Raw genomic sequence first — 23,469 nt, 5'->3', positions numbered from 1 at the left:
TTCCAAGTTGGACTTGAAGTCAGGATACCATCCGATCCGTATTGCAGTGGGAGATGTGGAAAAAACTGCTTTTCAGACACATGAAGGACATTACGAGTTCCTTGTCATGCCGTTTGGTCTCACTAATGCATCAGCCACTTTCCAAGCTCTAATGAATGAGGTATTCTGAGATTTCTTGTGCAAATTTGTATTAATGTTCTTTGATGATATCTTGGTGTACAGTTCATCTCCAGAAGCTCATGCTCACCACTTGGAGCTAGTTTTGGAAAGACTGAAGCAACACTAACTCTATGCCAACAAGAAGAAGTGTTTATCCAGCCAGTCTAAGGTGGAGTATTTGGGCCATGTCATCTCAGCAGTAGGAGTTGAGGTCGACCCTTCTAAACTATCAGCCATGGCAAATTGGCCAGTGCCGAAGACAATTAGATAGCTCAGGGGATTCCTTGGTCTTACAAGGTATTATATGAAGTTTGTTCGGGGCTATGGGAGCATAGCAAAACCCCTCACCGACCAACTGTTGGTTTTTATTGATCAAATTTGAGATTATACGCAGCGGAACAACAATCAAATTGTTAATTTAATCCCATAAGATTTCTAGATCCACTTCTTCACATGCATATATATATTGAATCTAAGACATGAATAGAAAAATTACGTCAGGTCCTTCCTTGCTGTTATCTTTTTGTATGGAAAAATCCTTGAGATCTCGCACCAAGATCTTCCAAAATGTTCTCAGCACACAAAGAACGAGTGTGGGCTCGCTATACAAATAATAGGAAAAATCTATTTATCAGATGTTCTCAACACATGAGATCTGATAAAACTCCTCCTCAAACCCCTGGCTTGAATTCCCTAGAGTTCCCACCAAATTCAGCTTAGACACCATAGTTCAATACCAAAACCAAAACTGAAGAAACTCAAAGTCTTACCTCAACTAAATGGCTTATTCTTGCTAAACCCTTGCCAAATCTTCAAGCCAGACCAAAAACTCTTGCCTCAAGCTTACTTTGGCTTCCCCTGGGTTTTTGCTCCAAAATACCTCAAGAACTGATGAAGAAAACCTAGACCGACCTTGACAAAATGGCCTGCTCTTCTTTCCCTTCCTTTCTTTCTTTCCTTTTCTTTCTTTCTTCAGACTTATACTTCATTCTACAAACTCCACTAAGCATAAAGCCTCAGTCATGCCTATCTTTAAATGCCAAATGACCACAATACCCTCCCCTTTATTTCTAAACCCTTTAATCCACTTAGAGGCATTTTGGTCATTTTATCCAATTCCCGCTAATTCCTCAAGTGTCTCTAATATTTTCCGCTTGCTTCCCGATACCTAATTAATTGCCAATTATATTCCTCAATATCAAGATAGACCCCGATATATTCTCTAAATTCCCATTTTTACCCCTAGGCTCGCCCCGAGTCGGGTATAAATTCCCGCCGTGACTTTTTCCCTAAACCGCTCACTAGGATCGTCTCGAACCACAGATCACAGATATATCCACATAATAATGTGGTCTCAACAATTATCACATATATATACAGTTATGCCCTCAACGGGCCAAAATTACGATTATGCCTTTCTAACCTAATCAGGGCCTACACGCATACTAATACACATAGTCATGCATCTCAAATATTCAAATAGCCATACAACATGCTTTTAAATCATTAAATCACATATATTCCAGTTATGCCCTCCCGGCACACTAATCAAGGCCCTTAAGCCTTATTAGTAAATTTGGGTCGTTACAATATAGTCTAGGAATGATCAATGGGCGTATGATTTTATTTGCAAAGCATTTTCGTTTAAGTTTTTCTTTTATTTCTAATGTTGCTCATTTTATTTTGTTAAAGACTATTATTTTATTTTTGTAAAGGCATGGGATCTCTTTGCTTATTATGATTTTCTTAAATAAATGAGCAATATTTATGTTTATGATCCAACGTTGTATTCTCAATAATTTTATGAGAAATTAGGGCATTACAAATATATTAAATATTCATCCATAGTGAAGTAGGTTATGGGATTGTTATTGTGTGCTGCATTGGTAACAGAAGATTGAGAACTTGTGTGTCTTAGTGAAGTAGGATCTGAGAAATTTGTGTGTTGTGATGAGAAAAGGAAGAAAACTTGTGTATTGTTTGAATTGATATTGGCAAATGGTTGGTTGCTAGTATAGGGAAAGTGTTATACGATTTTATGTAGACTTGTCTATGATTATCCTATAATTCTAAAATAGAAAAATATGGTTGAAGGTCTAGACATTTAGTATTGATTTGTTTAATGCATATGTTTCTCGACTTGCACAAGAACCTTATATATTTATATGTATATATATATTATTCTTGTAGTGAAAATGGCAGTTTGTTAGCATTGGACCATGGGTAGAAACTAGAACGTTCGTGGTGATATTGATGAGGATGAGTTTTTGGATGCTAAGATAATTATTAATAAGAATATATGTAAATGAAACTTGTTGTACTGACTTATAATTTCTTGTTGGTTGTATTTGTTGCTTGAGTAAGTTCTCTTAAAAGTTGTTATTGATTTTCATACAAAATAGATCTATAGGGATGATATTCTAAATCGATTAGCTGTGTTTCTCTCTTACTTCTGGTTATTTGTTCTTGCTAGTTATTGATTTCTTTTTTTGGTCTTATTCTTGTGTTACATTTCTTTCTTGGTTTCCACATTATGTGTTTGTCAGAATGCCTCAAAGAATTGTCTATGATTATCCTATAATTAAATTATGTTTATTTGATTTGTTTGAATATTGGTAAATTAAGTACTTTGATTTTTCTCTACAAGAGTGGAATGATTTTTTGTATAGATTTTGAACTCCTTTCCAATTGTATTGCAAGTAGCTCTAGTTGATTTGTTTTTCTTTTCGGGGACATGTTTAGTTTATCCTTGAAATTAATATGATTCTATTTCATGTACAAGCATGGCTATTTATTTTCCATAGTTTTAGTTTGGTTAGTAGGAAAGTTAAAAAAAAAATAGTTATGTTTATGTATGTAAATTTCTGCTTTTGTTACTTGTGGTTTTTCCCACCCTTGTATTTTTTCTAAATTAATACAAGGCAATTTTGTTTAAAAGTAAAATACAAATTCTTTACTTGATTTTATTTTATTTCTTACCATGATATTTATGGTTGTTTCATGTTTCAAATGTCTTTGATTACGATAAATTAAGTTTTCTTAGGCTCTCATAATATCCATATTCATGAAATCTATTTGTAAAACAAATAGTTAACTGATTCTTTCAATGAATATCTTTTGGACAATTATGGAGACTAATATGGCTTGTTTGAAATTACTAAGCTTGAACTTGATTGATTGATTTTTATTATTTTATTTAATCATAATACTTTATAATCTTCCTAACTTCTTATTATTAAATTTTCAGGTTCCTCTTGTGAGAATAAATTTTTAACCTCCACTGCACACCTCATAGAACCTCTAGAAAGTAAAAAATATGCAAAGGGAAGAAGAAGTTGCTTGAAGAATCTATCATCAAGTCAAGTTATGATATTATGGGTGTACGCCCTAATTTTCCAACGGGCTATTAGCGAGCTGAGATATGACCTAATTATATCAGCCACGTGGACCCCCCATGACCGGAGTTGCCATCATCAGGTCCTACCTCTTTAGCTCGAGGTATCCAAGGGTTCGCCAAGATTACTCAAGGGCCGGGTCAGGACTATGAATGTCGCAGATCGAGGAGGCATCTAGTTCGGGATACGAGCTGGATGTGGCGGCTATGACCTTTTATAAAGTCAACCACGCAAGGTAAATGTGCATATATCAGACATCACGTGTCTGATATATCCCTGACTTCTCGGACACGCAGCATGAACGTGCGTATTCAGGCACCCACGACTAGGTTGGGCCGTGCGGCCCATTATCCCCCTTACCTATTGATTAGACCACACTTCATGTGTCAGGTTTTAGGAATTAATCATGAATGTCATAGAAGTGACATGATAGGTAAGGAGGTCACGGGATGACCCCCCTTACCAACTCCCAGGTGCCCTCTCCTATAAATATGGAGACCCTGGGAGTTGCAAGGGGTTGGATTCTACTGTGTAAGGAAATACCTTGTAAAGAATACCAGAAATATAGCAATAATATTGGCTGGTGGAGTAGAAGGATTTTAACCTTTGAACCACCTAAAAACATAGTTGTGTCATCAGTCCCTTAAAAGATCATTTATCTATTTCGTTTCATTGTTAAGCACTAATCCATTCCTCTTATTTTCTTAATTACCTGTTGGCGAAGAACCGCGTCAACAATGGGGTTCTATCTTTAACTCAAGTTTAGTTTTGTATTATAAATGTGATAAGATTAATTATTCATATTTGTTCCAAAATTCGTTTTTTTAAGAATTGTAACTATCTCATTGAATGTATAAGTTTTATTATTTTAATCTATAAGGTTTTAGATTTGTATATAAACATAAATTAATTTTTTTAAATTAAAAATATAACTTTTAAGGGTACTCATTGCGCTCCCTAAAAACATTCTTTTAGGGCACGCGAAGAGAACCCTAAAAACTTTATTTAAAGGTTTTCAACGGGATCTTTAAGGGCGCGCAAAACATTCTTTTAGGGATAGCAATACGTGCCCTAAAAACATTCTTTTAGGGTTCGCAATACGTGCCCTAAAAACATTCTTTTAGGGCTCACAATACGCGCCCTAAAAAACCTTACTTTTTAAGGCTCTCAAATAAAGTACTCGTGGGGGGGTGCGCCCTAAAAAACCTTTTTTGTAGTAGTGTTTGGTCATCTATTAGAAATAATTTTACTTAATTATTTTGTAAATAAATTTTGCATAATTATTTGTGAGAAAATACACATCCAAAGAATTGAAAAATCACATTTTTCATGTATAAACTTTAAGACATAAATTATTAAAACATATATTTGATATCTTTTAATTAAAAGATATTTTCCATATAGTTAAGTAAAAATCAGCAAACATACTATCACATTAATTTTAAGGCATGAGTTTTCAAAATATATTTTTACTATCCTTTTAATTAAAATCAATTTACCATATTACTAAGCAAAATATACTATATTTCACAATTTAACAATATACTCATCACCCAAAAATTAAAAATTAAATCAATAAGTCAAACACTACTCATAACCCTAAAATCAAGGACTAGGTCAAAACCCTATACACATTTCCATTTTCATTTTTCACTTTAACCACCCAAAACATCATGATATAAAGAAATAACAACATTTCAATAAGAATCTTTTTAATAATTATAAATCAAGCCTTAACATTCTTCTTATAAAAAATAATAATGTTGATAGAGTATTAACCAAAGTAAAAACAATTCTCATATGCACAAATACAACACAATACACGGCAGCATGCATTATAAATTAGGGCTGGCAATTCGTGTAAACGTGTCAGATTCGTGTCGACACGATTATGACACGACACGACACAATTAAGGTAAACACGACAAGACTATTAAACGTGTCAAAAATACGAACACGAACATGACACGATTATTAAACGGGTCAACACGACACGACACGATAACACGATTAATCATAACTATATGAAAAAAATCATAAAACCTATGCAAATTATTCGTGTTATCGTGTCTGACACGATTATGACACGCCACGATTATTAAATGAGTCAACACGATTATGACACGACACGACTAAGGTAAACACGAACACGACACGATTAAATGTGTCAAAAACTCAAACACGAACACGACACGATTATTAAACGTGCGTGTTCGTGTTTACCTTAATCATGTCGTGTTGTGTCGTGTCATCGTGTCGTAACCCAAATTGCCACCCCTAATTATAGTAATACAACATAACCATACACTCAAATCCATAAGCATGCTTATCATACTCAAAAGAAATAACAACAAGAACCTAAAACATGTACTAGCCAAAACTTACACCATCTTCCAACCTTACTTTCATTTTCCAATTCAAACCCAACATGCATTTAATTCAAAAAAATATATTACCAACACATAATATCAACATAGCAACATAAATAATAAAACAAAAAAATTAAACTAATGCCTACACATATGTTGGCCGAAACCCACCCTCAAACAACCTACCAAAATCAACATATGTCCATATATCAACATCATGTCTTTACAACAAAACCCCAAAACATAAACAAAGAAAAAAATAATCATCAAAACAACAATAGGCTAGGGACTTCCATTACCCTCTTGGTAGAAATCAAAGTTACACAAGATAAGATCAATTCTTTGGCACCTCAAGACTTATATTCAATCAAAACTCAAAGAAAACAATCTATTTCTTAGAACTCAAAATGAAGAAAATAGATGAAAAGAAGAAAAACAACAAACTCTAAAACATGTTACCCTATGATTTCGAAATCCCCTCTTCTTCTTCTTTCTCTTCTTCCTTTCTCTCCCAGGGCTCGAACTCCCTTCCTTTCTCTCTTCTCTTTTATTTTTCTTTCCTTTCCTCTTCTTTTCTTGTTGTGATTTCAGTAGCCACACTAAGAGATGATGAGCAAAATGCTCTCTAGGGTCCTGAGGTTCTATATATAGTGTGTACTAGGTTTTCTAAAATAAATAAAAAATTAATTTCTTATTAATTTATTTAATTCCCAAAAAACTAATTAATTAAATAAATACATTTTTATCTATCCAAAAAGGTAGCTGCAATTGTCCACTCTCCCTTTCTCTCCTTGGCTTTCCACACTGATAAAGAAAGTGTAATTTTTCGTAGCTTTAAGGTCCTGCCACTTTGGGACACGATTTTACTCTTATTTGTTATGTTTTAGGAAAAACTATATTTCATAAAAGTTGTAGATATTTTAATTAGCTTTCTAACAACACCAAGTTTATCTAAATCAGACATCTACAACTCAAGTTATGACTATTTTACTAAGACTGAGTCTAGAGTTACGGAAACTCCACAAATGGCAACTCTCTTCCTTACTGACCACTTCTCTCTTAGTTTCCTTTTCACAATATGAACATAGACATTTCTAGAACCTTCTCCCTTAAATTATCAATTCTACTTACTCAACAATAAGCAAGGACAACTAATAAAATCACTCCCAAAATTTACTTACCAATATTTTATTTTCTCTAATTTCAAATCAAGAAAATCTGACAACAACTATAAAAGGAAAACTATCTATTTGCTCTTTCATTCCTTCCACATGCCTCCCTCTCTCTCTCTCTCTCTTCCTTCTTACTTGTTTCCTTTTCTTTCTATGTGAACACAAGCCTTCTAGAAATCCTCTTTAATTGATAATTTCTAAAAGGGAAATTTGAGTTTTATGCTTAATGGGGTGGTGTAATTAAAAAAAATACTAGGCATTTTTATCATTTCAAAATGATGCCAATTCTTTTTAGCATACCGAAAATACCCCTAACACAACTCTCTCTTCTCTTCCCTCTTATCGTTTCTTCCTCACTCTCTTTCACTCACCTCACCTCACACCGCCACTAAGAGCACCACGATAGAGATCTCTGCACTGCCAAAAGTCGAGCAACCCCTATGAAGGAAGCCATTTGTAGAGATCAAGACCAAAGTAAGGGTTGAGGAATCTTGGAGAAAAATCTTATGGGTAAGCAATTTTTTCTTAAATACTTGGATTAGTGATGTTTCCTTTAAACTTTTTGGGCATTTCGAATAGATTTGAGCAATATTTGCACATATTTTTGGTTTTTTGTTTGTTTTTTGTCGATCTGCGTTTTCTGGAATTTTTCTGGGTTTGAGTTGTGCTCGATGCAAGCTCGATGGCACATCATTTTTTACGGTTGCATGTTGTGCTCGATGGTTACTTGATATTTGCTGGATGGGTGCTCATGGTAATGTGCATCCTCACTATTTCATGCATGCTCGATGGATGCTCGATGCCTGATCGATGCAAGCTCGATGGCACATCATTTTTTACGGTTGAATGCTTGCTCAATGGTTACTCGATACCTGCTCGATGCAAGCTCGATGGTAATGTAGATTCTCACTATTTCATGCATGCTCGATGGAGGCTCGATGTCTGCTCGATGTAGATTCGATGGCCCATCATTTTTTACGGTTGCATGTTTGCTCGATGGTTACTTGATACTTGCTCGATGCAAGCTCGATGGTAATGTGCATTCTCACTATTTCATGCATGATCGATGGTTATTCGATGCTTACTCGATGGTCATGTGCATTCTCACGATTCATACTCGATGGCATCCTCGACGCATACTTGTTCATTTTTTTCTAGTTTTTCAGCTAATCGTATTTGTGTTGTTTTTAGTTCAGGTTCTACTGTTTACGTATTTGTTTCTTAGAATGGTGTTTGGGAAACATATGGTAGGAAATTGTATTTTAAGGATGCTGAAGGTGAAGTGATACCAGTAGAGAATGATGTCACTACTTGCAACTACTTGACATACTGCACGAGACATTTCAGGTGGATAGAGAGGTGTATGAATTGAAACTCGAGGTGCCATATGTATGCGGCGACCAACCATTTGCACCGGTTCAATTGAGGAATGATCGTCAAGTTCGTGTATTCTTGGAATAAGCTTGAAAGAACGGATAGTCTTATGTGTGACTCCAGTTAAGAAGAATGTCAAATCAGATCCTTCTTCTAGTGTGAACAAAAAAGACACGACCAGTGTCGATCCATCTCCTACAGGTAGCAGTTACAAGCATCTTAGTGAGGTCCGATGGCTACTATTCAACTTGATATACCACAAGGAGGTCCCACAGGTGTGCTTGAAGCATATGAGTACGATCCCTATGTGAATGATGATCCAGTTGGTAATTGCTTTGAAGATAATGATGATGGTTCTGAGGATGACTCGTATTATAGTGCAGATGTTTCAAATGAGGAGATAGACATTTCCCAAGCCCAACAAGTAGAAGAATAGTCAGGACTGCCTTTTGCACAGGCACACCTCCCAACTCAAGGATGTCGAATACCTGCCAGAAGCATTAATCAACCTGCTAGGACAAAAGATAACATTAGGTGGAGGGAGACAATTGTATCAAGAGAAGATCACACTAGATGGAGTGCCCCAATGTTTACAAAAGAAGATATTGAGGCATCTGCTAAAACCCATTCCACATCCTCTGGTGCACCAATGGGAGAAATATATGTTGGGAAGACTTTTGAGGATAAGATTGATTTAAAAACCAAAGCTGCTCTATTTGCAATGAAGAATAACTTTGAGTATATGGTGAAAAAGTCTGGTACTGAAGTGTGGTATATCACATGCAAAGATCCTGACTGTTGTTGGAGACTGAGAGGGAAAAAACTACCAATGTCCCCCATGTTTGAGATCACGGTATACAAGAGCATACACACATGCTCACTAGAAGTGCGACAAAAAGGTCATTGTCAAGCTGCACCGTGGGTCGTTAGACACCTTATAAAGAACAAATACGCAGTTGATGGAACCAGTTACATTGCAAACAACATAAATGAGGATATGAAGAAAAATTTCGGTATTGATATGAGTTATGAAAAGGCATGGAGATGTAGAGAGAAGGCACTTGCGTATGTTAGGGGGACATATGAAGATTTGTATTGCAAGTTGCCATCCTATTTGCACATGTTGCAACAAAAGAATCCAGGTACAATTACTGATTTTGTCACTGAAGATGGTCGTTTCCTATATTGCTTCTTTTCCCTTGGAGTTTGTAGGAGGGGATTCCGATTTTGTCGTCCTGTGATATGTGTGGATGGCACGTTCCTGAAGAACAAGTACGATGGCCATATGTTATGTGTCGTTGCTTTGGATGCGAATAGTCATTTATATCCAATTGTGTTCGGGTTAGTGGATAGTGAGAACCACAACTCGTGGAAATATTTCATGACGAAGTTGAAGGAAGCCATTGGGGACATTGATGACCTGCCTTTCGTGTCAGATAGGCACGCTAGCATTATTCATGCTCTAGAGGCTGTCTTTCCTGATGCCTACCACGGCGCATGCTACCATCACATCAGTATGAATGTGAAAGCTAAGTTCAAGATTGATCACTGTCACAATGAGATGTGGGCAGCAACCTATGCATGGAAGAAGACCGAATTTCTTAAGCATTTTGAAAATATTAAGCGAATGGATCCACCCATAGCTGCCTATTTGGAGGGAATTGGTTTCGATAAGTGGTCTCGTCCTTTCTTTCCTGGAAAATGATACAATATAATGACAAGCAACTACGCTGAAAGCTTCAACAACAAGACCAAGGATGCAAGAACCTTTCCAGTTACAATTTTTTTGGAATTCATTCGGTTCACACTACAGTCTTGGTTTTTCTAAACGACGTAGTGTGACAGAGAAGACTACCACCAAATTATCCACCCTGATGGAGGCAAATGTATTGAACAATGCTGACAAAGGAAGGTTCGTGAATGTCTATGCCCTTGGCCAATTCGAGTTTCATGTAACTGGTGCAGACAGTGATGTTGAGGTGAGTTTGATGATGAAATCATGCTCGTGTGGGGTATTCCAGCTCATATGCACACCTTGTCCCCATGCAGCTGCAGCAGCTATAGAGCGTGGGGTGAACCTTTACTCCTTGTGTTCACCATTTTACACCATTGAGTCATGGAGGAATTCGTACAAAGAAACCATTTACCCAACTGGGAACGAGGATGACTGGATACTTCCAGATGACATTAAGAATATGGTAGTTGGTGTACCCGTACAGAAACAACAAGTTGGTTGTCCAAAGAAGCCAAAGATGTGAAAATGCGTAAGTGCAGTAAATGTGGTGGTCATGGCCACAGCAAGTCCTCATGCAAAGCTCGGCTTTGAGTATAATTTTTGTTGTATTTTATTTAAACTTGATTGGTCAGGTTATTTTTTTTATTTTTTATTGTTGTTAATGAATTTTGTTCACTTGGATTTTTACTGCTAATTGTCGTTAATAATTTGCATGCTCGATACACAATTTTTTTAATAACTTAAATTTTAAGCAAAGAAATATAACAAGAAGAGAATGTTCAATGTCTAACATTCTGATACCATAAGTGTAACGCCCTGGATAGCCAAGACCGCTACACTGTGTGTTTATAAAGTGTCAGACTTGCTAATCAAGTCACTTAATTAAAATCGTGCTACTGGACTATAAAGGAGCTAGGGTTTAAAAATGTTTTGGTCTCAAAAGCCACTTTTACATTAAGAAACGTTATATGTTTACACGGGATCCCAAGAAATACAAGTTTAAAGATCGTTCACAAAAGTTATAAGATTCAGATACAATAACCAGCCATACTAAGGCAAAAAAAGTGGTTAGGTAATCCCTGTCCTGATCCACTTCTCGACCATGATGATCGAACGGTTGGCTATGTACATTCCACCTCGGAGCTCTCCATCTTAGGCTTGGTCCAGCTTGCCTTTGCCTTTACCTGCACCACGTAGCACCCGTGAGCCAAGGCCCAGCAAGAAAACACAACAACAGAGCATAAGCAATCAACAGACAAATCCATAACCCACATTGCGTCACAAGTTCTCAACCATGTAATCATTCAACATGACCAAGTATTCAACATACTAAGCATATCAATTCACACCACATATCACTACACAAATGATAACTAAGGCTAGCGCTCTCAGGCTACTCCCTCCGTTATCCCACTGACTCCGGCTTGATTAAGCCGAGCTCAGTGAATATTCTCGGCTACCAGTGGCCAAGTCGCGCCCTGTGCGCAAATACTATGTACGGCATTCTTAGGCAACTTTACATGCCCCATGGCATAATACCATCATTGACACGATACAATTCTTGGGAGCACTTATTCCCACCACAAACATATAATCGGGTGCAGTTTTCTTACCTTTCAATTTGCTAGCTTTGATCCCTCGACTCCGTGAGCACGATCCCCCTCGAGCCCTAGCGCTCACCTAATCACAATCATGGCCAAAGTCATTATCAATCCCCAAGTTCAAAACCTAGCCTCGGGGCCAATCCCGAGCCCCCGGGAAGTCCTAGTTCCACCAAACAAGGTGGTGGAATCAAACCCCAAACCCTAGGTCAAATCCTCAACCTTAGCTCAGTAACCTTGTGGCTTAATTGGACTAGCTCCCCTCTGAGTTTTACTCCAGAAATCCTCAAGAAATTGGTGAAGAAAGCTTGAACCGACTCAGAAAACTCCCTCTGTTTTCTCTCTTTCTTTTCCTTCCTTTTTTTCTTCTTTTTCAGACTTCTATAATATTCTACAAATCCCACTAACATAAAGCCTCAGTAATACCCATCTTTAAAAGCCAAATGACCTTAATGCCCTCCCTATTAATTCTAATCCTTTAATCCACTTAAGGGCATTTTAGTCATTTTACCCAATTCCCGCTATCTCCTCGAGTGTCTCTAATATTTCCCGCTTAATTCCCGATACCTAATTAACCACCAATAATATTCCTCAATGTCAAAATAGACTCCAGTATATTCGCTAAACTCCCATTTATACCCCTAAACTCACCCCAAGTCGGGTATAAATCCCCGCCATGACTTTTTCGCTACTTTGCTCACTAGGATCGTCTCGAGTCATAAATCACAGATATATCCACATAATAATGTGGTCTCGACGACTATCACATATATCAAAGCAGTTATGCCCATAATGGCCAAAATTACGATTATGCCCTTCAAACCTAATCAGGGCCTACATACATACTAATACACATAGTCATGCATCTCAAATACTCAAATAGTCATATAACATGCTTTAACTCATAATCATGCATCTTAATAATTAAAATCACACATAATTCCCATTATGCCCTTCAGGCACACTAATCAAGGCCCTTAAACCTTATTAGTGAATTTGGGTCGTTACAACTATCCCCTCCTAATGAGAATTTCGTCCTCGAAATTTACCTGAACAACTCGGGATACTGATCTCGCATCGCTGTCTCAAGCTCCCAGGTCGCCTCCTCGACCTTACTATTCCTCCACAGCACTTTAACCAGAGGAATCGTCTTATTCCGCAACACTTTATCTTTTCGGTCCAAAATCTGAACTGGTTGCTCCTCATAAGCCAAATCTGCTTGTAACTCCAAATCTTCATGCCTCAACACATGAGTCACATCTGAGACATACTTCCGAAGCATGGAGACATGGAACACATCATGAACTCCAGACAACGATGGCGGCAAAGCTAACATGTAAGCCACCTGACCAACCCTTTCCAGGATCTCGAATGGTCCAATGAATCTAGGGCTTAACTTACCCTTCTTTCCAAACCTCCTCACCCCTCGCAACGGTGAAACTCGAAGAAAGACGTGGTCCCCAACTTGGAACTCCACGTCCCTACGCTTAGGATCAGCGTAGCTTTTCAGTCTACTTTGGGATGCGAGCATCCTAGCCCGGATCTTCTCTATGGCCTCACTTGTCTTCTGAACCATATATGGCCCCAAATATCTTCTCTCACCCATCTCATCCCAATGAGTGGGCGATCTACACTTCCTCCCATATAACATCTCATAGGGAGCTATTCCAATCGTTGACTGATAGCTATTGTTATACGAGAGCCCAATCAACGGAAGGTACTTACTCCATGAACCCTCAAAATCAATCACACATGCTCTGAGCATATCCTCCAATACCTGGATCGTCCTCTCAGACTGTCCATCAGTCTGAGGATGGAAGGCTGTACTGAACTTCAACTGAGTCCCCAGAGCTTTCTGTAAACTACCCTAGAACTTGGAAGTGAAAATAAGATCCCGGTCTGACACGATAGACTTAGGAACCCCATGGAGACGTACGATCTCCCTCACATACAATTCAGCATACTGATCCACAGTATATGTCGACCTCACTGGAAGAAAATGGGCTGACTTGGTGTATTTATCCACTATCACCCACACCGAGTCATGAAGTCCTACTGTCCTGGGTAAACCTCCCACAAAATCCATGGTAATGTCCTCCCATTTCCATTCAGGAATACCCAAAGGCTGAAGCAACCCTGCTGGTCGTTGATGCTCAGCTTTCACCTGCTGACAGGTTAGGCATCTGGCAACGTACTCTACCACATCCTTCTTCATCCCGGGCCACCAATACAAAGTTCGCAGATCCTGATACATCTTCGTGGTACCCGGATGAAGTGAGTATGGCATCGTATGAGACTCATCCAATATCTCTCGTCTAATCCCCTCATCAGCTGGAACACAAATCCGTCCCTGATACCGAAGTAAACCAACCTCAGAAACTGAGTAGTCCTTAGCTACTCCCGCTAAGACATCCTCTCTAACCCTCTGTAACTGAGCGTCTGCCAACTGCCCTTCTCTAATTCGTTCTAGCAGGGTCGACTGCAGAGTAATATTAGTCAACCGGCCTACCACCAACTCTATCCCCGTTCTAACCATCTCATCAGCTAACTCCCTTGAGATCTGAACAGAACTATACAACTGACCTGGACCTCTGCGGCTCAATGCATCAGCCACCACATTGGCTTTCCCCAGATGATAGAGAATATCACAATCATAATCCTTTACCAATTCCAGCCAACGCCTATGTCTCATATTCAGGTCCTTCTATGTAAAGAAATATTTCAGGCTCTTATGGTCAGTGTACACCTCGCACTTCCCCCCATATAGATAATGCCGCCAAATCTTCAGTGCAAAAACCACTGCTGCCAGCTCCAAGTCATGAGTAGGATACCGCTGCTCATACTCCTTCAGCTGTCGTGATGCATAAGCTATAACCTTCTCATTCTACATCAACACATAGCATAAGCCCAACCTCGACGCATCACAGTATACAACAAACTTCCCTTCTCCCGAAGGAAGACTCAACACTGGCGCTGTAATAAGCCGTCGCTTCAACTCTTGGAAACTGTCCTCACACTTGTCTGATCAAATAAACTTCAAGTTCTTCCGTGTCAATTCTGTCATCGGCACTGCTATCTTCGAAAAGCCCTCCACAAACCGTCTGTAGTAACCTGCTAACCCCAGAAAACTCCGCACCTCCGAGGCGTTCCTTGGCCTCGGCCAATCCCTAACTGCCTCTATCTTAGATGGATCCACCTTAATCCCATCTGCACCCACGATATGTCCAAGGAATGTCACTTCAGGTAACCAGAACTAATACTTCTTAAACTTAGCATACAATTGATGTTCTCTCAACCTCTGAAGAACCTATCGAAGATGAAACTCGTGCTCTGCCTCTGAACTGGAATATACCAAGATGTCATCAATGAAGACAATAACGAACTGATCCAGAAAATCCTTGAACACCCTGTTCATTAGATCCATAAAGGCCGCTGGGGCATTGGTCAAACTGAAAGACATGACCAAGAACTCATAGTGTCCATACCGCGTTCGGAAGGCCGTCTTAGGTATGTCCTCATCCTTGATCCTCAGCTGGTGATAACCAGATCGAAGATCAATCTTTGAGAACACTGTCTTACCCTGCAGCTGATCGAATATGTCATCAATCCTCGGTAGGGGATACCTATTCTTAATGGTTAACTTGTTCAGTTTTCGATAGTTAATGCACATCCTCAAAGTCACGTCCTTCTTCATAACAAACAGAACTGGAGCACCCCATGGTGAGTAACTAGGTCTGATGAACCCCAAATCTAGAAGCTCCTGCAGCTGTATATTTAATTCTTTCAATTCCGTCGGTGCCATCCTATATGGTGCCCTCGACACTGGCTCTGTCCCTGGTGCCAACTCAATAACAAACTGAATCTCTCTACGCGGCGGTAACCCAGGCAAATCCTCAGGGATCACACCCAAGAACTCGTAAACCAATCTAGTGTCCTCTGGTCCTACTGGTGAAACTCTGGTGGTATCCACCACACTAGCCAAGAAGCCTATACAACCACCCTGTAACAGGTCTCTGGCTCTCAATGCGGATATCTTGGGTACGCGGGGTCCATGCACCGCTCCCACAAAAACAAAGGGATCCTCGCCCTCTGGCTCAAAAGTTACCATCTTCTTCCTACAGTCAATGGTAGCTCCGTATCTAACCAGCCAATCCATACCTAAAATCATATCAAAGTCCTCCATACTCAACTCAATCAAGTCTACTGATAACTCCCTACCATCAACTATCACTGGCAGTGCTCTAATCCATCTCCTAGATACTACCAGTTCTCCTGTAGGCAATATAGTCCCAAACCCTGAAGCACTATACTCACTAGGTCTACACAGTCTATCAATCACCTTATCAGATACAAATGAATGCGTAGCACCAGAATCAATCAACACAGTAAAAGGAATGCCAGCACTAGAAAGCTGACCTGTCACTATTGAGGGATTAGCCTCGGCCTCCGCCTGCGTCAGGGTGAACACTCGAGCTGGAGTCAAGCTGTCCACCTTTCCTGTCTCTCCCTTCTTCACTGTCGGGCAATCCTTCCTGAGGTGTCCCACCACCCTGCACACATAGCAGGCCTTAGCCCGACACTCGCCCGGATGGCGTCTCTTGCACCTTGTGCACTCTGGATAATTCCTCCATGAATCACTGCCTCCCTGACGGCCACCCTGAGTACCCCGACCTCTCCTATCAGAACCAGGAGCGGCCGGAGCATCAGGAGTCTTTCTTTTCAAATCACTGGGGCCTCCGCCCCTACCAGAACCAAAGTATGGAGGCACCGCCCTGCGGCCCTCCCTTCTCACAGCACTCTCCCTCCATATCTTATTCTCCGCTTCCTCAGTGGTAAGAGCTCTCTCCACAGCCTGGGCATAGGTAGTCCCTCCAGGAACTGTGGTAATTCTTACATCTCGGGCTATCATAGCATTCAGCCCTCTGATAAATCTGTCCTGCCTAGCTGCATCAGTAGGCACAAGATCTGGTGCAAACTTCGCAAGTCTGTCAAACTTCAAGGCGTATTCTGTAACTGTCATACTACCCTGAACCAGCCCCACGAACTCATTCACTTTCGCTGCCCTGATGGCAACATTATAATACTTCTAATTAAACAGGTCCTTAAACCCTTCCCAAGTCAATGTAGCAACTTCTCTAGTCTGTGATGCCACCTCCCACCAGATTCGGGCATCCTCCCTCAGCATATAAGTGGCACAGGCCACCCTATCATATCCTTCCACTCTCATAAAATCAAGAATGGTAGTGATCAAAGTCATCCACTGCTCAGCCTTCAGCGGATCTGGTCCTCCCTCAAAGATCGGGGGCTGTTGCTTTCTGAACCGCTCATACAACAGTTCCCACTTGTTCCCAACATCAACTGGTTGTACTACTGGTACCACTGCAGGTGGCACAACAGGGGCAACACTCCCAGATGGAGCCTGCTGCAAAATTCGAATCTGTTCATCTTGGCTCTGTAGCCGGGCCTGCATGTCAGCCATTAACTGCTGCCAGTTCTCAGGGACTGGCGGAGGGGTCGGGCCCTGGTCATCATCTCTAGCCCCAGACCTGCCGGCTAGCCGTGTGGATTTCCTTGAACGCATAACTATTCAAGTCAATCTGCAATCAACGACTCAGCAATTAGGCTATGATGACAGGGTAATAATCCTTTCATAATCCATCACTGGAACTCCAATCATTCACAAGCAATCAATTTATAACAATTCATCCAGATATCCATTCACATGCACAGCAGTGCTAATAAGCATGCCTCAATAACATCATGCAATAGTCAAGGGCCAGGCCCTCTCAGTATCTCATGCTCCCTATTCATCAAACAGATATCAACAATCATATCTCACTCAAATCATTTAGACACATAATACACAATTACCAAACCCTGAGTTGAGCTTGTCTCATGCGGCGAATGTACATATCCAGCCAATCTTCAGGACCCATAAACCTAGGACACTCTGATACCAAGTTGTAACGCCCTGGATAGCCAAGACCGCTACACTGTGTGTTTATAAAGTGCCAGACTTGCTAATCAAGTCACTTAATTAAAATCGTGCTACTGGACTATAAAGGAGCTAGGGTTTAAAATGTTTTGGTCTCAAAAGCCACTTTTACATTAAGAAACGTTATATGTTTACACGGGATCCCAAGAAATACAAGTTTAAAGATCGTTCACAAAAGTTATAAGATTCAGATACAATAACCAGCCATACTAAGGCAAAAAAAGCGGTTAGGTAATCCCTGTCCTGATCCATTTCTCGACCATGATGATCGAACGGTTGGCTATGTACATTCCACCTCGGAGCTCTCCATCTTAGGCTTGGTCCAGCTTGCCTTTGCCTTTACCTGCACCACGTAGCACCCGTGAGCCAAGGCCCAGCAAGAAAACACAACAACAGAGCATAAGCAATCAACAGACAAATCCATAACCCACATTGCGTCACAAGTTCTCAACCATGTAATCATTCAGCATGACCAAGTATTCAACATACTAAGCATATCAATTCACACCACATATCACTACACAAATGATAACTAGGGCTAGCGCTCTCAGGCTGCTCCCTCCGTTATCCCACTGACTCCGGCTTGATTAAGCCGAGCTCAGTGAATATTCTCGGCTACCAGTGGCCAAGTCGCACCCTGTGCGCAAATACTATGTACGGCATTCTTAGGCAACTTTACATGTCCCATGGCATAATACCATCATTGACACGATACAATTCTCGGGAGCACTTAGTCCCACCACAAACATATAATCGGGTGCAGTTTTCTTACCTTTCAATTTGCTAGCTTTGATCCCTCGACTCCGTGAGCACGATCCCCCTCGAGCCCTAGCGCTCACCTAATCACAATCATGGCCAAAGTCATTATCAATCCCCAAGTTCAAAACCTAGCCTCGGGGCCAATCCCGAGCCCCCGGGAAGTCCTAATTCCACCAAACAAGGTGGTGGAATCAAACCCCAAACCCTAGGTCAAATCCTCAACCTTAGCTCAGTAACCTTGTGGCTTAATTGGACTAGCTCCCCTCTGAGTTTTACTCCAGAAATCCTCAAGAAATTGGTGAAGAAAGCTTGAACCGACTCAGAAAACTCCCTCTGTTTTCTCTCGTTCTTTTCCTTCCTTTTTTTCTTCTTTTTCAGACTTCTATAATATTCTACAAATCCCACTAACATAAAGCCTCAGTAATACCCATCTTTAAAAGCCAAATGACCTTAATGCCCTCCCTATTAATTCTAATCCTTTAATCCACTTATGAATCATAAACATTCAGAGTCTAAGTAGAAATGGAGGCTTTAACTGCAAACCAATGCGCTTGAAGGTAGTTCTGGCACCAATATACAATGTCTACTCCCTTCCATGACGCCAGAAATTGATTGTCAATTCCCGTAATCATTGACATCACATCTGAATCCCACATAAACATTTTCTTATCCTCTTCGTTGGCATTCTGATATGCATCATAACGGGCCAGTACCACTTGTGAAAACATAATATTCATCACAACAGCATCTTGCCGATACGCCCCGGGATAGAACTGTCAACGCCTACGTAGCATATGCTTGGCCGCATCAATATGCTGCAAAAATAATAGGAAAGCAATTGTTAAACCATCTGCCTCTACCCATTGAACCAACAACAACCCTTATCGAACCCCATCAACCCCAATTTAAAGCTACTAGAACCAAACCATCTGCCTCTACCCATCGAATCCACATCGAACCCCTTCGAATCCAATTTAAAGCTACTAGAACCAAACCATCTGCCTCTACCCATCAAACCAACATCGAACCCCATCGAATCCAATTTAAAGCTACTAGAACCAAACCATCTGCCTCTACCCAGCGAACCAACATCAAACCCCATCGAACTCAATTTAAAGCTACTAGAACCAAACCATCTGCCTCTACCCCATCGAACCAACATTGAACCCCTATCAAACCCCATCGAACCCAATTTAAAGTTACTAAACCAAATCACCTGCCTCTACCCATTGAATCCACATCGAACCCCTATCGAACTCCATCAACCCCAATTTAAAGCTACTCGTTGATTAAGCGGTCACTAGTCAAGTGTTTCTTCAAATCAGTCTCAGATGGCCCGGCACTGAAGTTCAACCCCGTAACCAAAGCAAACTCGCCTCTACCAAATCTACAGGGTCTAGATCTCAAATGAAAATGCAACTCATCCTCTTTGTTGCACTGGATCTTGTGCAACATTAATTGATGTATGAGAGATGCAGAGAAGTCTAACTTCTCAGCCACGAAAAATTGTTTGAAAAGGGATTCCTTCACCCTTTCTATCAACCCGAGCTCCTCAAACTTGTCATTGATTGTTTTAAAGTAACCATTACCCCTATATGTGACTCGACCAGGAAAGTGATCTGTCAAGGGAAAAAGAAACTTTGACATCTGCAAAAAATAAAAATAAAAATAATATAGTTAAACAAAGTCGCGTGAAAAATCCATCAATAAACATACATGCAACCATCGAACCACTATCGAGTACCCAATGAACTGGACATTTCCATAAAAAAAACTACCCCATCGAACATCCCTCGAGCATGCATCAAATCACCATCGAACCCGCTCCTGGAACCCCTAAGACCCACCTTATCGAACAACCCTAGAGCATGCATCGAACCCAACATAAAACCCAATCCATCGAGCATCAATCGAACGCCCATAATGGGCCTACCCTATCGAACCCAATCGGGCATGCATCAAATGACCTCGAGCATGCATCGAACCACAATCGAGCATGAATCGAACCATAATCGAGCATGCATCAAATCACAAAAGCATAAACCTAAAACCCCAAATGACCTAACCTATCGAACCCAATCGAGCATGCATCGAGCGCCTTCTAACAACCATCGAGTATGCATCGAACCCCCTAAATGCCTACCCATCGATGCCCATCGAATCCCCCATCGATGCCCATCGAACCCCCCATCGAACCATCAAGCAACATCAAAAAAACCAAGCAAAAACTCACACTTGTCTTTCAACATACCCACTCCAAAATACTCAAACAAAACAGATCAATATGCTCACACTCGTAAAGTATACAACATTCACACAAAAAATTAAAAAAAAATCAAGGGAAATCGACCTTAACCTTTGTGATTTGATGCGAAGGAGAAGAAACGCGGAGACGGAGGAGAAAAGACGCAGAGGCGGGCAGAGGAGAAGAAAGCGGTCGACGAGGGCAGTCTCGGTGCTTCAGAGTCTCTGGGAAATCAACGAGGGTGGTCGAGATTAACCTTCGATTTTTATGGCATGAGGTTCGACGACGAAATGGACGGAGGCCAGACGGTGGTTCGACGGCGGCGAGACGGGCTTCTCCGATTGGGTTCGATGGTTCTCGATGGGTTTTGGGTGGGGGAGAGATGAATCGAGAGAGTGAGAGTGAGATAGTGGAGAGAGAGAGAGAGGAGAATCAAAAGTGGGGGAAAATTTTTTGTGACAAGGGCATTTGGGGTACTGCCAACAGTTTTGGCATTATTTTGTAATGATAAAAATGCCTAGCATTTTTTTGAATTACAACACCCCATTATGCATAAGAGTTCAAATTTCCCTTCTAAAATTAGGGAAATCATTCACATTCCCACAACTTGGTCTAGATTCATGTCACTATTTTGTATCCTCACCATGCATGTCATGCACTTGCATACACACAACCATGCATGTCTATCACTACTTACCATGTACTTACATCCACGCAATCAATGCTCATGCACAACCATTTTTTTTAATTAAGACAATTAAAAATCAATTTACACAATTAACACTTACATAAATAAATTAAAATAACTAATTACTTACACAAATAAAAAAAATTGGTACGCTACAAAAAACCTAAAAAACTACGATACTCTCCCAAATCCTTCATCTTCTCGAAACCTCTACTGTTCTCATGCATTCAGTACATCAAGAGAGTCTAAATGTTGTCATCTATTTCCTACGTCCTTATCTGTTGAGGATTGACTTGGAAAATCTTTATGTGAATCTCAAAGCTGACTCATTGGACTGATGCCCGATGTTGATTTACGAAAAGATAGCGAGGAATCATGATAGGCTACGAAATGTATGATTCTATGATTATGAATCTTGATTTAAAGTATGTGTATATATGTGATCTTGGATCTAGTATTGGTTAAAAAAATTATTGTCATCCTTCCCATGCACACTTTGATTTACACAATCAATACCAACAAAATATACATAGGATAGAAAAACGACACCCAATCAACCACACAAACCGAAACCTATATACTAAAATGAACAAAATTTTAAAAAAATGTTAAGAAATTATAAGAACACACCCAAAAATTCTTACATCCGAATCCTGCAATATAATTAAACAAACCACGTACCAAAAGCATTTACTACTTATAAAAAACTCATTAAATATTATTTTACTTGTGTATATATTTTTTTAATGTTCTTTTAGTTGACCATTTTTTTTTAAATATCTAAAATATTATTCATTTTTAATAAATTTTTAAATGTGAGCCTTTTCATAAAAAATAAATAAATGCAATAGATGTAGCTTCTTCTTCTTCTTTTCTTTTTTTTTTTTTAAAAAAAAGAAAGAAAGAAAGGAGCATTTTTTAATATACTAGGTGCAAGCAACGAGCAACATACGTCTACTTAGTTTTATTTAGAAAATTTATTAATTATTTTTATTATATTTTTATGATTGTTATGTAAATTTTAAATAAATAAACAATATTATATAATTAAAGAATGACATTAACATATTAAAAAAAACTAAACCAAAACAATGTCTATGATTTATAAAAAATATATATGATAACCTTTTAGATCACAACTTCTCTATTTAAAATACAAAACATTCATGATATTATTCAAAACACACCTCAATGATTGGAGAAATTTTTTTTTTATTCATGATGTAAATAAAATGTGTTATTCTAATTTCTTATGTAGCTATAAAGTCATATTATTTGTACACACACAAATCACAACACACATATATATATAATATTTTCAGTGTTTATTGTTATTTAATCTAAATCGGTTAGATTAAGTAATAAAAAAAGTAACATGTTTTCTTTTAAATATAAATAATAATATTTTTTAATAAAAATTAAGATTATGTATTATATATTATTATAATAATGATATGTAATAATATTTGAATTTATATTAATATAATTATTAAATATGAAGTCTTGCATTAAATATTATTATAATATTTAAATTTATAGTAATATAATTACTAAATATTTGTTCTACCAAAATTTTATAAAAATTAGAATTATGTATTATATTATTATTATTATTATAAGAATATCAATATTTTATATTATTTGAATTTATATGGATGTAAGTATTAAACCTCTAGTTTTCTATTATATATTATTATAATAATGATATTTTAGAACATTTGAATTTATATGAATATAATCATTAAACATCTAGTTTTGTATTATATATTATTATAGATATTTTATAAGATTTGAATTTATATTAATATAATTACTAAATATTTATTCTACAAATATTTTATAAAAATTAGAATTATGTATTATATTTTTATTATAATAATATTATTTATAATATTTGAATTTATATGAATATAATTATTAAACATTTAGTCTTGTATTATATATTATTATAATAATGATATTTTATAATATTTAAAT

Source organism: Humulus lupulus, chromosome 7 (assembly GCF_963169125.1).
Source record: "Humulus lupulus chromosome 7, drHumLupu1.1, whole genome shotgun sequence".
Taxonomy (NCBI): domain Eukaryota; kingdom Viridiplantae; phylum Streptophyta; class Magnoliopsida; order Rosales; family Cannabaceae; genus Humulus; species Humulus lupulus.
Note: the sequence above shows the minus strand (reverse complement) of the source record.